Source organism: Pleurodeles waltl, chromosome 4_1 (genome assembly GCF_031143425.1).
Source record: "Pleurodeles waltl isolate 20211129_DDA chromosome 4_1, aPleWal1.hap1.20221129, whole genome shotgun sequence".
Taxonomy (NCBI): Eukaryota; Metazoa; Chordata; class Amphibia; order Caudata; family Salamandridae; genus Pleurodeles; species Pleurodeles waltl.
In genome coordinates, this window is record NC_090442.1 from 908783282 (window position 1) to 908801393 (window position 18112).

At 45.2% G+C, this 18112-nt stretch overlaps 1 protein-coding gene across 5 annotated transcripts in view; it reads left to right on the forward strand.

Moving 5' to 3' along the window:
* The window catches only part of PLXNB2 (plexin B2), a 640303-nt gene that overhangs the window by 238760 nt on the left and 383431 nt on the right, over positions 1–18112 (forward strand). For 2 of the 5 annotated variants that reach the window (XM_069229655.1, XM_069229657.1), the window contains one exon: positions 6963–7035. The exons of the other annotated variants lie outside the window; for them this stretch is intronic. The gene's annotated coding sequence lies outside the window, so the exon portion shown is untranslated. The remainder of the gene's footprint in view (positions 1–6962; positions 7036–18112) is intronic. 5 annotated transcript variants of the gene reach the window in all.

Genomic DNA, 18112 nt, shown 5'->3' on the forward strand with positions numbered 1-18112 from the left:
GAGCCTCAACTCATGATGGCATCTGTTCCTGGATCCAAACCAGCATCTGTCATGTAATCTCGACCTTTCCTGACAACTGTTCCAATGTAGACACTCCTGAAGCCATTTCTGCCCATGGTCGGCGTCTACCCCATCCTCATTGCCAACTCCAGTACGGAGCCAGTCCAGTGTCGCACAACACTGATTCAGACATAGGAAGAGACCTTGCTTCATAGGCCGGATCCGGACCCTTATTCATTAGGGTTGGGGGTATGGTGGTTATTGGGAGGGCTTACTGGACACTTTAGATTACCAAGTTGAAGACCCTGTGCACTGGTGGGCGGATCTGGGTGAAGCCAGTGGTCTGGACACGTTCCCTGATGCTTGCTGGCATGCTTTGTCCCCCTACAGTGGCTACAGAGGAGGGAGCTTCCTACTCCATGGTGGCCCGAAGAGAGGCCAAGGTCCTGGGCTTTGAGCAGCTTTGGGTGGCCATCAGGACTAACCTCCTGACTGAAGTGCTTCAGCCCATGGCTTCCTCTTTTGAATCCCTCTTGGCTTTTAATGAAGCCCTCACTGATGTCCTGCTTGGGACTCGGTCCAAATCCAGCACAGGGGCTCCTGTTAATGGACAATTGTCCTCTGCCACAGGCCAGCACCTAATGACCCAGTGTTCCTGATGCAACACCCAACCCATGAGAGCTTAGTTATCCAAGCCTCCACATGCTCGGGCACATTCCCTTCCGCACCTCCGGATAGGGAATGCAAGAGACTGGATCAGCTTGGGAAGATAATGTTTTCTTCCTCTAGTCCGGCATTGTGATCAATGAACACTGCATGTCTTTTGGCACAGTTGTGCAGGTGCTGCCACAGGTCCCGGAGGAGGCCCGGGTCATTCTCTCCCAAGCTGTTGCTAATGGGAGGGATGCAGAAAAGTTCTTGATACGATGTGGATTGTAGAAGCTACTCACTAGGTAGATCAGTTGCATCGAAGGTGGCCTAGAGGCGCCACGCTTGGTTGAGGACACCTCCATTCCCTCAGTCTGCTTTTCACCCCTGTCGTGGCTATAGGCCCAACCACGTCCCTTTCCCTCCAGTCACTGTGCCCCCCCCGCCCCTTCAAGGACCAGTTGGAGGCAGGTTTCGCCATCATCTGCCTTGCTGGCAATCCATCATGTCAGACAGGCATGTTTTGCAAGTAGTCCGAAAGGGCTACTCCCTCTCCTTCAAGACTACCTCTCCATCCATGCCACCACCCAATGATCGGATGACGGAGGATCACCTAGCACTTATTTGCAAGGAGGTTGCAACTCTCCTGGCCAAGGGAGCAATGGAGAGGGTCCCTGTGCCAGAAGTAGATTGTGGTTGTTATTCCCAGTACTTTTTGGTGCCCAAAAAGGACAAGGGCCTCTGCCCTATTCTAGACCTCTGAAATGCTCAGTCCTATCTGCCCTGGAGACTGGGTTGAAGCGTTGGACTTGCAGGGTGCATATTTCCATACTCCTGTCCTGCCTGCCTTCAGACATTACTTGTGGTTCTCGGTAGGCTATGAGCATTTTCAGTTTACCGTGCTCCCCTTTAGTTATACCAGCGCTCCTTGGGTGTTCATCAAAATGATGGCAGTGATCGTAGCTCATCTGCGTAGGTCAGGGGTTTCACTCTTCCCCCTACCTCGACGATGGGCTGTTGAACGCCGGTTGTCGTCTCCCACCTCAAGACTATGGTGGACCGCCTGCCTTCACTGGGGCTCATAAATGTGCCAAGGTCGCACCTGACTCCCTTTTAGATGCTCCCTTTCATCAGAGCTGTTCTGGACACAGTGCAGTTTCGGGCCTATCCTCCCAAGTGGTGAGTCCAGGATATTCAGACTGACACCGATGTTTCAACCTCTATCCTGGATTTCGGTGAGAATGACTCTGAGGCTGTTGGGCCTCATCACCTCCTGCACCCTACTGGTGACACATGCCAGATGGCATATGCAGGCTCTGTAGTGAGACCTGCGCAGCATTAGGGAAATCTTTCCTAAATGGTGCAGATCTCTGATGGAACGGTGCAAAATCTGCAGTGGTGGCTCTTGAACCGCGATTGGGTAAGAGGCAGATTCCTCTTCCTTCCCCAACCAGATCTAACAGTGACAGATGTGTCACTCCTGGGATGGGGCAGCCACATGGCAGTAGTGGAGATCAGAGGCATCTAGTATCCGGTGGAGTCTGGGCTCCTTATCAATATTTTGGAGCTCAGTGCAATCAGGCTAGCATTAAAATCATTCCTTCCCTCTCCCAAAGGGAAAGTGGTGCAGGTGTTCATGGACAACGCCATTGCCATTTGGTACTGCAACAAGCGGGGTGGGGTCATGGACCATTTGTCAGGAGGCTCCGCACCTCTGGATGTGGCTGGAACATCAAGGCATTTTCCTGGGGTCTCAGCACCTGGTGGGCTCTCTGAGCGCCAGGGTGGACGAACTCGGCCGTAAATGCTTGGTCAATCACGAATGGCGTCTCCATCTGATGATGGCCGAGGGCTCTTTCGGCAGTGGGGAGAACCTTGGTTAGATCAGTTTGTCTCCACAAAGAAACGCACAATGTCAAGTGTTCAGCTGTTTTGCGCATTGGAGTTTCCAAGGCGGCACTCGCTCTGCAATGCTTTTCTTCTCAAGTGGAACTCAGGCCGCCTTTCCGCCAATACCACTTCTGCCCAGAGTTCTCAAGAAGATCATAAATGACTGGGCCCAAGTAATTCTTGTGGCTTTGGGCTGGGCACGAAGAGTCTGGTATCCCAAGCTATTGAGCATGGCCATCGATCCTCCGATCAACCTACCCCTTTGGGAGGATCTTTTGTCGCAGCAGCAGGGGACAGTTCTCCACCTGAACCTGTCTAGTCTCATCCTTCTTTGGTGGAGTTTCAGTGGCAGCAGTTGACCGCTTTTGACCTTCTGCCTGAAGTCTGTAATGTTATCTTGGCAGTCAGGCACCCCTCCACCAAAAAAGGTATATGCCGGTCATTGGAACAAATGTGTGGCATGGTGCACAGGCAAGTCTGTTGACCTGTCTCCTTACCCACCCACTCTTTCCCCTAGCCCCCAATCCCGCTGCTCCTCTGAGGTCCTCTTGTTTACTCTTTCTTTAGCCCAGAAGGGCTCTGCTTTAGGCACCCTGAAGGGTTACTTGTTTGCCATCTCTGGTTTTCTGAGATTAACTGGCCAGCCCTACTTGTTTAAATCTCTTTTTGTTGGATTCCTGAAAGGTCTTACCCATATGTTTCCTCCTTTACCGTTCATAATGCCACAATGGGATTTGAACATGGTTCTTACTTTTCTAATATGTGCTCCTTTTGAGCCTCTTTATAACTGTCTGCCCAACAGCCTTCCTTGTGGCCATCACTTCTGCCCACAGGGTGAGTGAGCTACAAGCCCTTTCATTGAAGCCACCCTTCCTTTCCATTTATCCTGACAAGGTGGTGTTTCGTACCAGGGCTTCCTTCTTACCTAAAGTGGTTAGGCCCTTTCATCGCCTTGTCTACTTTTTACGTGCCCCCGCATCCTTCTAAGAAAGAAGAGACTCCACCACCTGTACCCAAAAAGAGCATATGCGTTCTACCTTGTTTATACCAAAGAGTTCTGGGTGGATGATCAACTCTTTGTGGGTAATGAGGTGGCAAAGAAAGGTCAGGCAGTGCCGAAGAGGGCCATCTCCAGATGGGTTGTTCTCTGCATTAAGATGTGCTACGCATTGGCTAAGAAGCAACATCTGGAGGGTTTGCATGCTCACTCTACCAGAGCAACAGCTGCATTAGCACGCAGAGTTCTAGTCTTGGACATCTGTCAGGCAGCAATGTGGGTGTGTTTGCACACGTTCACCAAACAATGCTGCCTGGACAATTGGGTCCAAAGTGACAGGTACTTTGCCTGTTTGATCATGCAGGACTTCCTAGTGTGATCTTGGTTTGCAGACGCACCCTTGGGGATGCTATTGCTTAGGTATCTATTCTAAGGTAAGGTATCTGCAACTAGAAGTGTCTGTCAGATGAACAAGTTGCTTACCTTTGGTAATGCATTATCTGGTAGAGACATATTCTAGTTTCAGATTCCTTACCTACCACCCATCCTCCCGCTCTGCAAACTGCTTTCTAGGTACAGGGACTTCCCTTCCAGGGAACACCAGTGGTCAGTGTGCTTCACGGCTCCGTGCTTCTGGCGTGGAAAGTCGTGAAAAGAAACTGTCAGTGCGCCTGGGTGGCCCCTCTATAGGTCCTGAGACATCGCATCTGGCGTGCTCAGCGCCAGCGACGGACGTGGAGCCGATCAACACCACCTCACGGCATGTATGGTACTGCTCGAGGAAAATCTCTGAATCCAGACTGGCGCCTAGAGGAAATTCTAAGACAAGGAATCTGCAACTAGACTATTTCTCTACCAGTTAATGCATTACCAAAGGGAAGTAACTTGTTATTTTTTTTTTTACCTAACCTGTTTGTCAGAGAATCAACATTTCCCATTACAGAAATATGTGGATGAGAAGGAGACACTTATGTACCTTCACTGCATGAGCAAAATGACTAATGCTCTCAAATGGCAGGGCTAGAATAAATTAACGTATCTGATTTAAATGCGGCCCTTAAGGAGCGCTTGTCTCAAGTATGGATCTGTGGGTATCGTGATTCTCCACTGCCCATCTGTCTACTCGGAGAAGCACGAAAGGCAGAGGTAGACGTAAGCTTATAACTCTGCCATCTCATTGAGGACATTTAGATGTGGATTCCGTTATACATTGCATCTGAATGTCTCCACTTCCCGTGAGGAACCACGGATGCTGCAGCCGCATAGACATTTGATAAGAATAATGTGTTTCACTAAAGAATACCAGCTATTTACTGGAGCCCCTAGGTCTGTGTTCCATCCACAGACCCACCCGGTTCGGTTTGAATGAATGCAACAACTACTTTGCTTAACCCCTTCTCTGAGAGTGGGTGAGAAGTTTGCATGCTTGTGCCAGTGTGTGTTGCCAGGATGCCCACAGACTCCTCCTTGAATGATTTCAGTGTTTGTCTCTCAACAATGCGTCTTCACATAGATTTCAGCCGCTTCCAGTTTGATACGTGGGTCTGTGGGTAACTGGAAGTAGCTGGTCGTGTAGTGGTGACCGCATGTTTGTGCGGCCTTGCCATCTGGAAATTCACACATTCGGGGGTAGGGGGGGATTTGCCGTCAGTATTAGGCTTGTTTTGTAGACTTGCTGTAGTTTGTCTTGCCTTCAGGTATACAACAGTAAGTCCGCTCATGCTATGAGCTGTTGCTGGGATCGCAGCCGGTTACAGGCCCGTCTCCGAGGAGCACCCTTGAGGCTCGGATTGCTCAGTGCTTTGGCTCTCAAGAGGATGATGAAACGTATCCGTGCCCTTATCTGGCGCCAGAAATAATCTTAGACTAGAAACTGAAGTTGTGCAAAGAAAACAAGCGCCTCCTGGTACTCGCACTCTTGTAAATGGGATTCGAACCCCGAAGCCGAGAATACTTAAAGGAATTTGTCACTGTAGGGGGAGGGCGTCCTCGTCGCCTTTGCCAGCAAGAAATCCCGTGTCCCGGGTGAGCAGCCTTCATGGCCTTTCTAAGGACTTGCACCTACCTCGGCAGCTCTGCGTGGTTCCAGCTTACACAGGCATTGAAAATGGCTCCCACTGCTCAGGAGTTCTTGTACCAAGCGGCTGCCGTGCAGTTTTCGCATCCAACTTCAAGAGCCAATAGCCGGCCCCCAAACAGGGAAATCTGAGCACAGTACTTGATTTGTGCAGGCGGCGACACGATCAGTCATGTTTGGGGCCCTGGACTTAGTTTTTGTCATCAGACCTTGACTCCGAGAGAGAGAGAGAGAGAGGCGTTCAAGAGAGAAAGAATAGACAGGACAAATTTGACAAGGGGAGAAAGCTGTGCTGGGATGAAATATGATTTATAAGAATGAGACAAACAGGAAGTGTTGAGGGTTGAAGAAAGGCATGAAGAGGGCTCCAAACCCGCAGCTAGACAGCGGGCTCCTCAGGAAACGTCAGCCCCATGTGCGTACTTTTTATCTGCACGAATGTGCCTCTAATGCTGTTACTACAGTGATCTGATGACTACTACCGTGCAAAACCTTCGTCAGAACTTGCTTTTTGTTTACATTTAAACTCTTAAAGCATTCTCGGGCGCATTTTCGGTGGTTAAGATGGCCTCCACCGAGCCTTTTTCGTTATGTTTTTTTTTTTTTTTTGGATTGCATACTTTTTTTGGGTCATATTCATATGTCTACTCGATAAGTAGCGCTTCACATGCATGCCGTTTTGGAGATATTGTGTAGTGTACAGAGAAGCACATTTTGAGAAGCTGCTGCTGCGACTACTGTACTATGTTTCGGGGAAGTGGTAGTTTTACACTAAATAAGCCATGCACCACCAACGCTACAAATATTTTAGAAAAGCAAAGAGTAGGCACACTTTCATGAGGCGTTTCAGTCTACCACCGCTTCACCTTCTTTCGACTTTACTAGTGCCTTGAAGCAGTCAGGCGAAGCATTCCGCACTGTGCTTGAATAACAGCTGTTGAATAGATTTTGCTTAGCCATACTTGCTTTCATGTAAACTTATTCCAATTGACTACTTTTGAGCCCTTGTTCCTGAATAATCCAGATGTCTGTTGTGAGAGTGTCAGTTTCTTTGTGTCGTTTAGTAGTGTACGGTGTCATTGTGTCTGCGCAAGACAGAGGCGCTCATAGTGTGCTCCAGTGTAACCTACAAGAGTACACTGTGTTACTTGTTTGGTTAAGTTGCATATGGTGCATGTTTCCTATAAAATGTAGACCATGTGAGTGCCAGCTTGACCCACAAGTCCATGCAAATGCCGTATCTAACTCCGTGTCCTATGATACTAGTGCACGTGCACACTGGGTAATACCTCTGACCTGTCACCTGTCATTGTTACCAGTATGTTTGAGCATGTGCTTTTTTTTTTGCAGTTGTCTGAAATGGGAACAGGCGTTTTTCAAAACCAGTTTCTCTGCGAGCAGCCCCCAGTTGTACCTTGACGAGGTAGGCCAATAACGTGCGAGTTTAACCACTTCACCTTTTTGAGTAAGATCCACTTCACTGTTGACTAAAGGTGTCTTTGTTTACTTCCATGTAAGGGCCTTTTGAGTGCATAATTAGCCGTGGACGTGCAGTTAATTACTGATCAGTGAGCCGCCTGCAAGTGTCAAAACCACATTATGCATTTTCAGGAGGAATAGGAAATGGTGGAGGAGGCGATACGGTTGTCTTGTGCCTAAACACAGGACCTGTGGCGCATTTCCACATTCGCTGCTCAACTATATTGTGCGATTTTTGTCAAAGGGCAGCTTGGCCTCCGTGGCAGTGGAGAATACCTGGTGAATAAACAGTTTGGTATTCACTTTGTTACGGTAGTATTGGGTATACAAAGATGTATGTACTGTAGAGTGTGAGGTTGGGGTGGGAGGGTCTGGTTTCAAACAGTCCCAGATTATGTCCACATTTCATCATACCATGCAAGTGCTTCATGCATTGATTTAAAGAAAAGAAGGGGCAACCCAGTAACCCGAGGACCTGGGTAAAAACAAAGTTATTAGTAGCACAAATGGTCCCTGCTGGCATTAATATCGCCAGACTTTGTGGCCCCTGGGAAAATTTTGCGAGTACCCATGATCTATATTATTAAATATAGTGCACTATTGATTCACTATATCACTTCTCACTGCGCTATCACCACATAGGAACACCTTGTTATTCATTCTAGAATATAATTTGTTTGAATGATAAATAATCGGAGTAAATGTATAAACCTTACTTGTAAGAAGTGTTCCTCAAATAACTGTTTCTGTGGAGTCAAGGGCTACACAATAACCCCTCCTTGGAAGTGAAAGTATAAATTCTAGGCAAGGACCACTAACTTTCATCTTTCTGTATTCACCCTAACATTCCCTTGAGTTGCTTCCTGGTGTGTGCCACAATATTGGAGATGGTTGATTGTGTTAGAACTGTATTTATATTTTATCTATGCCTCAGTATAGGGTATATCTAGAGGGTATATAGGATTTTACAGCTGCTACAATGATAGCAAACCTTTGATTCTGTGTAAATAAATAGGTTTACACTTGTCATGGTTATGAACGTAGAATTGGTGTTTAAAATATATATTTTGAGTGATTTAATAAATGTGATGGTTGGGTTAGGTGGTGGAGGCCTGGGAAAGATGAACCTAGAAGTGGTTCCTGGGTTAAGAAATAAGAAGTGGGATTAGTCAATTTAAATCATAAACCGATGTGGATTAGTTCATTCTGTGGAGCTCTTTGTGAGTTGAATGTGTCTCTGTGGTTGTCAGTGGAAGATTACTGCAGTTGGGCTGGGTTGTTTTTTTGTAGAATTTTAATAATTTTTGGGTAGATGGAATGTTTTGCAACTCCGTAATTCCATAATTATTTTGCCAGCAGCGATATTGATGGCATGAGTGATTAAATTCATTTTTGAGTATTGACAGGTTAAGTTTGCCTGAGCCCAGGCGGAAGCAATAATGTTTTAGGATGTTTCTTGTAGTGTCTTGTGTGGTCTGCACTCTTGTTTGACATTAACTAGGGGCTGGTCGGTTGCTAATGAAGCAGTCGGTGGTTAGTGGAAATGAGTTCCTGCTTTCTGGTTCCAGTAATCCTTCCGGCCAAAAATGTAGGCTTATTTATCCCTCAGACTGACTGAAATGCATTTAAATTGTGTTGCATGTAGACGTTTTTTTTTTGTAGCAGCATTGGATTTTGCGGGCTCGTTGAAAATGTGAAATGTTGAACTTCCATTGCAAGTCCCTGTAAATTCATGTGGTTTTCGTGTGTTTTCCTGTAGATTAATTAAATGCCAGATAGATTTAGGGATGTTGGCTGACAGTGTTAGTTCTTGAAGACTTGGGAGGAACCTGGCATGAGTCGTCATTTCTGGCACAAAACAAAACCCACTGCTTCCTCGGTTTCTATATTTAGTATCGCAAGCTGAAAACATAAATATGATAATTTCTCCAAAAAGTTAATTAACGGGAAAATTCCCTAAGGCGGAAATGTAATTTTTGTTTTAAATAAATACAGGCTGTGTAGGGTACAGCCTCTTAACTAATTGCACAAGTAGTGTTTGCTCTCTTCCGGCAGATGAATGGATGTTCTTGAGAGCGTTTATTTTTTGTAACTGTTAGCCTATACAGATTAAAAATCATCTGCAGTATATGTTCCTTCTGAAGTAGAAGCTATGCTGAATAGAAACAAAATCTTAAACCATAGATCTCGCGAGAGCCTGTGGGAGGCATTGTGATGTGTCTGGATAAAATGTTTCAAGCCTAGGGTTTTCTTCAAAGATACTAGCAGGTTTGAGCTTTCCTCCTATTCCGTTGGAATGTCTTTGTGATTAGTTAGTTCAGGATTGTCTTAGGAGCCAGTTCGGTGTCACATTTTCATAATATTGACATAAGATCAATTTAAGTACAAAACATCTAAATGGAACTCATTTGCATAGTAGTTACCCTGGAAATCTGTCATGGATCTGGTCCTCCAGGACCCACAGACATTCCTGATGTTGCTTGACAACATTTGCAAATCAATTTATTTAACAAATTATGTGCTACTTTCGCATGTTAAATATATTCCTGCTTTAGTTCATGGCCTGATACAGAAACTCTAGAAATATGAATTTATTACATAGACCTGGCTTTCTGGTATGGAGCTTCTTCAGTCTTTATAATTGCATCATTCCCCTTTCAGTGAATGGTGCCTCATAGCGAGGAATTTATTTTAGACTTGCAGCGTTGATACTCTCGCCCCAATTACATTCCACTATGCACTGATGTGAGTTTCTAATCTGCTAACTCTCTCTCTCTGTTAGTACGAGTAGAGATCATTTCTTTCGTACACCATGGTTGGTAGAATATTAATTTACCCTTATTAGTGTGTCTTAGGAAATCAGATTAGTGGTTGCGCAGAGTTGCACATTTGACCGGGGGAGAACAGATTTCACCCACTTTGTTGAGAGGTGGTGATCTCGCTTGTTTACGCTCCTTTTCTTCCAGGGTTCCCAATGACCTGCAGATTGCCAATAGGTTGAAGAGCCCATAGCTAAAGCTTTGAACTAATCTGCAAGAATACCACAGGAAGAAGGTATTTTCATGGAGGACAGCATTCAAACCGTTGCATTGGACGCGCAAAATAACACTTGACTGCTTAGAGGTATTGGTATCGCTGAAGAGGCGTTGTATCAAAATGGAACACTTCATGACAAACCTAAGACTAATGAAGTCCAGGACAATTTTACCACTGCATATCGTGACACGTCAGGCAAACTGCCTATAATTGGAAACCAGTGTGCAGGAGTTATGGTGCCAGATGCAGTTTCCCTGCTAATGGCTTTGACTTGGTGGAGGGACCTTCTAGAAGTGTGGTCATAAGTTGCAGAAGGTATCGTCCTTGGTCTTTTAGCACGTGCATCAGTGGAGCACACCAGCTTCTGGTCTTTGCTAAGACAGTTAACACATGTTTGCTGCCACTCCATGAAGACCTCTTTAGATAAGAGGCAGTGGATTAAAGGCCTACATGGACCCAGGCATTCAAGAAATGGTTTTTGGGATCTGAAGTAGATCTTAGTATTTGGGCATGTTGCACAGAAAGCATGAGGGCCTCTTGAAGGTGTCAACAGCGCTAACGGGCAGTGTACATTTTCAGGTCATCTTGATGCTTCTTCACTGTCTAATGTGCTCTGTTGAAGGGACGAACTTACCAGTTTGTGTCCTTGTGAGAGTTGTCTTTGAAGATCTGACTCAGATGCGAGACCCAGAAGCTTATACTTCCTAGGTCTGGAAATGGTATGCCTTCATGATAGTCAGTGAATGTTGTCACTCCATCATTCTGCTGTTGTACGTGCATGCATTTTACGAAAGGAAGCGTGTCCAGGCTCACTCCCCGAGTTACTGTCAAGCCTTCTGCCACTTAGTAAACACTGTCATCTAGGAGAGAAGCAGTCACCCTGCACTGGCTTAATTTAGAAGGTGTTACCCTTCCGTATGTGCATCTACTTGTCATTATTACATAAACCTGAACATTTAAAGTAAATGCTGGGGATGCAGCTCAAGCCACAGCTCTTAGTGGAGCAGGACCGTGATCTGTGACGGCAACCTCTGCTCCAGAGATCCTTGCTTCCTGTATAAGTTGATGCTTGCCTCTGGTGTTCAGACTGGCTTTGTGGGCACCTAGTCTGTATGCTGCTGTGTTTTATAAAGTCTTAGACTGGACCTCACTCTACACCTGGCACAAAGAGCCTGCACTGAAGTTTAAAAACTCATTATCTGTAATGAGTAGCACCCTGGTCTGTGGCAGAACACGTTTTTTTAAATTTTATTTTGAGTCCATTGACTGAATGTGTGTGTGTGTGTTTGGGTAGATTGTCCGACAAATTGTCTTTTCAGTGGCTATTTGGTGTTAACATATTTAGTGTTGAAGCAGCCAGTTTATTGCATCCTGATGACTCTGTTGCAGATGGGGAGCGATGGTAGATTCTTGTAGTGGTGTCAAAGAATTAATGATTTGTTGGGTGTAGTAGTTTGCAAATTGGAATCAATTTGGGAATGCACTGAGCTGTTGTGGTGTCACTGATGCAATATAAACATTTCAATAATTGCAAGGAAAGTAGGAGGTCTAGAACAACTTTGAGGTTAACAGGAAATTCAGATCCAAGTTTAAAGGCCTGAGTGGGGCGGTGAAAATGTGGAACCAGATTACTGATCAAAACACACCAGCAGGTAAATGTTAGCAGTTGCTGTAGGCGCATGAGCACACTTCACATTTCGATGCACAGAATTACCACCTGCACCTTACCAATACAAACGCCACCATACATAGCACAAATGGATGGGTGGGCGAGTAGAGAACCATTGTAAGGCTACCCTGCATGTTAGAAAATCCTAGCTGTGCAACAGGTTGTTTTTGCAAGGAAACATTGCACGTGCATAGAAATAAGCATGTTCACCGGTTCTCTGTGATGTTTTACATTGTATTTTTTTATCTATATTAGTGGTTGATTGTAATAAGATCATTGTAGGCTGTGGTTGTGGAACTCAAAGTTGAACAGATGAGGAAAATTAGCAAGAAACTACTTACGGGTGCCAAATGAAACACACATACACACGTTTTGCAGTTTGGTACAATGTTACAGCTTCGCCCTTAGTGACTGCACCGTAGAGATACAACCTTTCACTGTCTAGTCACACTTCCAGCATCAAAAAGGCATGTCACTCCCTTTTATTGGTGCCAGGACCCAATGCAGTTCCACTGCGCTTCACTAGGAGGCGTCCTGTTAAATGCATATACTTCTAATGCAGAACAGCAAATAGTGTGGTGTAGTTACCCTCTTAAATACATACTAGAGATGAGGGACGAGCGCGATTCCTAAGGTCAGAAAGAAAAAGCAAGCAAGTGCAGTGTGTTCAGGTTAAGATCAGAAAGAGCGGAACCTTACAGTGACGTAGTCAGTATGTCATGGGCCCTCATGCAAGAAGGGAAACAACCCCTCTGGTCGCTGTTTGAGCTGTGAAATAAAGTAATGATCAGGGTTCTGGGCCTCGGTGCCACTGGACCTGCTGCACAATTGAAAGATCTGTAACCTGGATGAAGGAACTAAGAAAGGTTTTAGAAACGTTTTCGGGATGTCATAGGGCACTTCTAGAATCTTTCCAATCTTAATGTGATGAAGTATAGACAATGGCTGCTTTATGGCACCACTCATATCGCTGATCAAATTAGAAATATGTTTGAGGTCCAGCTCACTGTTCTCTTGCCGCACTGCAGGGTTGTGAGGTTTTATCGATTTAGTCATTCTGGCACACCTAACTTTCACGGTTGGCAGTGTTTTGGTTAGGATATTTTTTCCACATGGGACAGGACTTTCAACTAAATGGGAGTTCTTTATAGGAATGTGACTCCCTGTAAGACTGATTTTATCGGGAGTGCACGTGCAGTTTCTGGTTGCCATTTTATTGCACATGCACTGCTTGTGGTCAGCGCCCTTTTATTAAGCATGTGCAGTGCAACATTGCCACTTTAAAATAACAAATTGTTTTATTTAGCATAACAAATATGCCAACAGATGTACCCCTTCCCGATTCCCTCACCGGATCCCAAATATGAATAAATTAGTACAAAGATTGCCCTCTCACCCAGTAGAGGCAACGTTTCTGAGTCCGGAATAAGTCCACCATAGGCCACATATTTTGATACATGCATCTGGAGTGGCACACCGACTGCACCGCAAGGTAAGACCACCCGCACTCCAGAGATACACCAGCGTAAGGTAACGGTCACTTTTATTGGGGCACTTGAAGTCTAAAGTTGTCACTTAATGAGCGTACGAAGTGTACAGTTGCCACTTTTCTTGGCAATCTGCTGATTGTGGTGGTCATTTCCTTTGAGCATGTGATATGGGTTTCTTTCATTGTAGTTCCTGGTCCCTGTGCTGTAGGACTCAAGGTGCACCCTATCGACGAGGCCTTATGCGGTCTGTGGTTGATTGTGTTCCTGTTTGGAGGGTGCCATGCCTGGCAGTTCAGATTTGTAATGTTTGCATGAGTAGCAGGGCCGGTACTGATTTACCTAAGGTGGACCGCTGTGTAATATGCACAGTGGGCGAAAGTGATGAACTGGATTGCAGCCTGAACAGTCACGAGTGGCTGAGATTATTAATTCAAGCATTCCACGTATCATCTTGTTACAATGGTGCACTGCAGGGAAAGTAAGACCACAAACCTCTCTGCTTTATTTGGGATTTCTGGCACATGGTGACTCTAAGAATATGTTCCTTAACAGTACTTTATTTTGTACAGCACCCAGTGAGGCTGCGTTTTTGTCTTGTGTAGCTTTGAGATTTCAACAAAAGGATTGGCAAGAACTTCGATCTTGCATCTTTTGTGTTGTGTTAAATGGGAGCGAAAATCTGTGTCCGCTTGTGTGGGCATTGGAGACCTGCAGGATGTCGGGGCTGGTGAACATTGATTATCACTCACTCTCAGATGAGTTTTGAATTGTTACCTTCATGTTGTACATGACATCAAAATAGTACTTTAAACCAGTGTAGGATGGTTAAGCTGAAATTATTTGTAATGGGTCTTCATTCAATGATAGACTTGAAAACATTTTACATATTGATGCCCTTTATAGCTGCAAGACTATATATATTTTTTAAAGATGGTGTTGGGACAGAATAGTGCTCTGGATGGTGCAGATGTGTACCCCTGCACGGAGTACCCAACTGTACTGTTGTCTGGATCCCCAATGCTGACTTTTTTTTGTCCTAGGTGAGCATAGATCATGCATGTGCAAGATGAGACGCAGGTCTGTCTCATGGGATGCTGTCTTGTTGGACCGGAAGGGGTGCACAAAGCTACCTTCATAGTGGTGGAAGGATATCGCCTTCAGGAGTTAAGCAGCACAAGTGTGATGGTTGTAGCATACTGCGTAGTGGTCAGTAGTAGTGAACAGGACCTTTTTATCTTGTGCCCTTGGAGTGAGGCCTATAAGCTTGCTCGCCTTGTTAAATGTTCTGCTGCTGTGTGCGTAACTCACCCTTGACCTACATCAGGTAGGTATGTGGTACTGCATGGCACAAGGATAGTGACTGTGCTTGGATGTATATGTGCCTGGCAAGGGCACTATACTGGGATAGAGGAGTATGGTGTAGTGCACGAGGGGATACTACATGTACTGAGTGCATGTATGCTTGAGAGGAATACTTTACAAGGGATATGTCGTACTGTGCAGTGTGTGCACAGTGGAAGGATGTGCTAGATGTATGATTTAGTGAAGTGCAATCCATGAAGGGTGAAGTGTTGTGCACCTCACACATGGTGAGTATGTGTGCTGGCAGCATGTGCATTTGTAAATACCAAATAGCACACCCTGGTTAAACATAGAAAAGCTTCAGTACTGAACAGTGCATGCATACTGAGTATGTGCTGAATGCATGTGTGCCTGTAATGATACAGTGCATAGAGGTAACATTGCTGGACCAAAAGTATGCTGTGAATGTACACTGTGTCCTTTCAATGATACATTGCATGGAGGATCTAGGGTTCCATTTTGGGAAGCCCAGACCTGTCTGGTGAAGACATGAAAAGGAGAGGACTCTCACCAGACAGATTTGTGAAGTGCCACATTCCTATGGGCTGGGAGGAACACAGACTGGAGGGAAGGGAGAGGCTTCCTTTGCTCTTCAAAGGGGTTGCTCTTTGATTCAGTGATCGATCCTGTGAAAGGGCCATGGACACATCTCAGGAAGGGAGTTGGGGCTGATAAGGGAATCAGAGTAGGGCTCGGAGCCTGGGATTAACCTTTTGATTCACATATCACTGTGGCTGACATCCTAGTGTGAACTTTGGTCACTCCTATGAATTGTGTTGTGGGTCATTCAAAGAAGCAGAACCCTAACATAAAATTTCAAAGACCCTAAAACAAATTTGATGTCTGGAAAAGGACTTTAAAAGGGGGGGGGGTGGAGTGCCCATAAAATTGTCATCTGTCTTGCAGCCAGATGGGCTGAATGGGAAGGTGAAGCTCAGGACTGAGGGCCAAGGCCTGCTAGTCTCAATGTTTGGTGAGGGGATTTCACCCAGGGAAATAAAGACCATCTAGCCTGGAGCGCCAGCCCCTGCCAGCTTGCCAAGACCAGTGTGTCCCGTGAGGAAGTGCAGGGTGTTGGAGGGAGCACTACCGTGAGAATTTCCTGAGCCAGGTGTGCACCGATCCAGCCGTCACCTATGTGTAGGATTGTTTTCAGCAACATCTAGAGTAAAATGCCTCAACAATGGTTGGGCCCAGTAGCCCTTCGTACCCTGTGGCCATCGGAAAAGGGTTCTGACAGAAGGGGACAATGGTCATTTAGGGGAGGCTAAATGTGTCTCAGGACATCCATCTCACTCCATATCCATTCCTTGGCTTTTAAACTGCTAAACACTTGTCACAGGCATGTTGGTTTAATTAGTTCAATGGAAGCTAATCAAGTCTGACACCAGAATACGAACGGTTGTCACATGAAAGCCCAGTAATGGAAACAGTATGACGTGTGGTGGCTAACCTATGTTTAAACACTTACAGAATTTGGGTAATTGAGTCACACAAGATGTGTATTGTCAATTGCAGACCTATGTGAGGCGAGCTTAAGATGTAAAATTAATTTAATACATGTGTATTTCATTTTTTTCAAAACTCTTCTCTGATAATTTGATTGGAGTTCCTTTCCAGAATTAAAAACTGGTGTCTGTTATGGACACTCAGCAGTCCGAAACGTAATTGAAGGTCTGAGTGCTCCGAGGCTACTCATGTTGTCTTCTATACATGACACACAGACCTTCCTTGGTTCTTTCAGATTTAGAACTGTTGTTCTTGCTGAAAGTTTCAGTGGCTCTCTTTATGTTGATTATTATCTTTGGCAAGGTTACTGCAAAGAGAGCCAAGAAACCCCCTGTTTGTGCTTAGCATTAGTTTGTGAATGGTTAGATTTGGGTGTCAGTTTTGATAAATAATTTCTCTAAGTTCTGCTTTACCTCTGTAGAACAATGGCAAGTGTTAAACATTGTGAATTGTCTTGTAGGCTCACCTTGAAAGCCATGAAGGTTTGTGTCACAAGCACTGACTGTACAACAACTACCTAAACTAGCCTCGACAAAGCCAATAGGTCTCACCTTTAGGACCGGCTGGCTTAGCCAAATGATTTTAGCCAAGCTGCATACAGTCTTTGCTGTAGGACAGCATGGCTATTGGACAAATTAACAATAATAAAAAAAAAAAGTATTTGATGTGGCCAGCTTGGTCACTTTTTAGGTGCGCACATATGATACTGATAGAAAAAAACAAGCAAAACACTTTTTTTTTTTTTTTTAAGCATCAGTGTGTGGGGGAAGCAACACGGAGGGGCGCAGAAAAAGAAAATGAACAACGTGGAGCTGGTGGGAAGAAGCAAATGGATTAGAGAGAACAGGTAACTTAGTGGAGAGTGAAATAGCACTTGGAAAGTGAGTATTGGAAGGGCACAACTAGTTCCCTTATGCTCCTGGGGAGGGACTAACACAAGAAGAGGGTAGCAAGCCCACACCAGCTGACTAGTAACAAGCAAGCAAATGAGTGACAATGAAGCCAACAAAAACAGTAAGCAATGGGCGGGCTCTAAGCCTACTGTAAGCTAACAATGCCTTGTGATACAGCGCTGTCTAAGTGAGAGAGGAAAAATTAGCCTTTTTGTAGCCCTGTAGAGATTTATCTCCGTTTTCTTTTCCTGGTGCAGTAAATGTTTCCATTAATTCTAGGACTGGGGACCAGTTTTGCTCAAGGTGATTGATTAGTTCTTATAAACAAGTAGTCTGCCTTTGGTGTATTTGAGCTCTTGATGACAAGAGTGTACACACAGCGCTCATCTTGGCCTTCAATCTATAGCAACCAATCCAGTTATAGTAGGTATCCACATGAGCAGATGCACTAAGGATCCATTTAGTCTTTTTAGGTTCATCTCCTGTTTGAGCTGGACGCCAGACTTTGCTTTTGAAGATACTGAACCTGATGTGAAGTAATCTGACTTTATACAGAGCCTGTGCTTCAGCTGTGTGCATAGATGAAGTCATTCCGTTAATGCCCTGGAGCCCCTGGCACCCGGCCACGGTGGTGCAGATTCCAGGCTGTGGTTCCTTATAGAGCCTTAACTCTGAGGGAACTCTCGTAACTTCGTGAATATCAGTGTGCAATTAAAGTAGTCTCTTCCCAGATTAATTCTTTTCTCTGCTCGTGAACGTTTCCAATAGTTAGCCCTACTAAACTCCCCACTGGGTGCAAATAAACTATTCCCAGACTGAAATTCTGCAGGGTGCAATTCTTGTTCAGGTGATGTGTTTAGCGGCCTACTTCCATTGTTTTGCACCCATTGAACCAAAATACGGACGATGCGGAGTCACACAGCACTGAAAGCATCCTGCAAAGGTTTGAACTGTCTACTCGGCCATAGAGGTGACTAAGGTGTAATACTTTCCGTTTTAACTTAAGCGATGTGACATCATTTAATAGCAATTCACACGTTACCTGGCAAATCTACTGGAAAG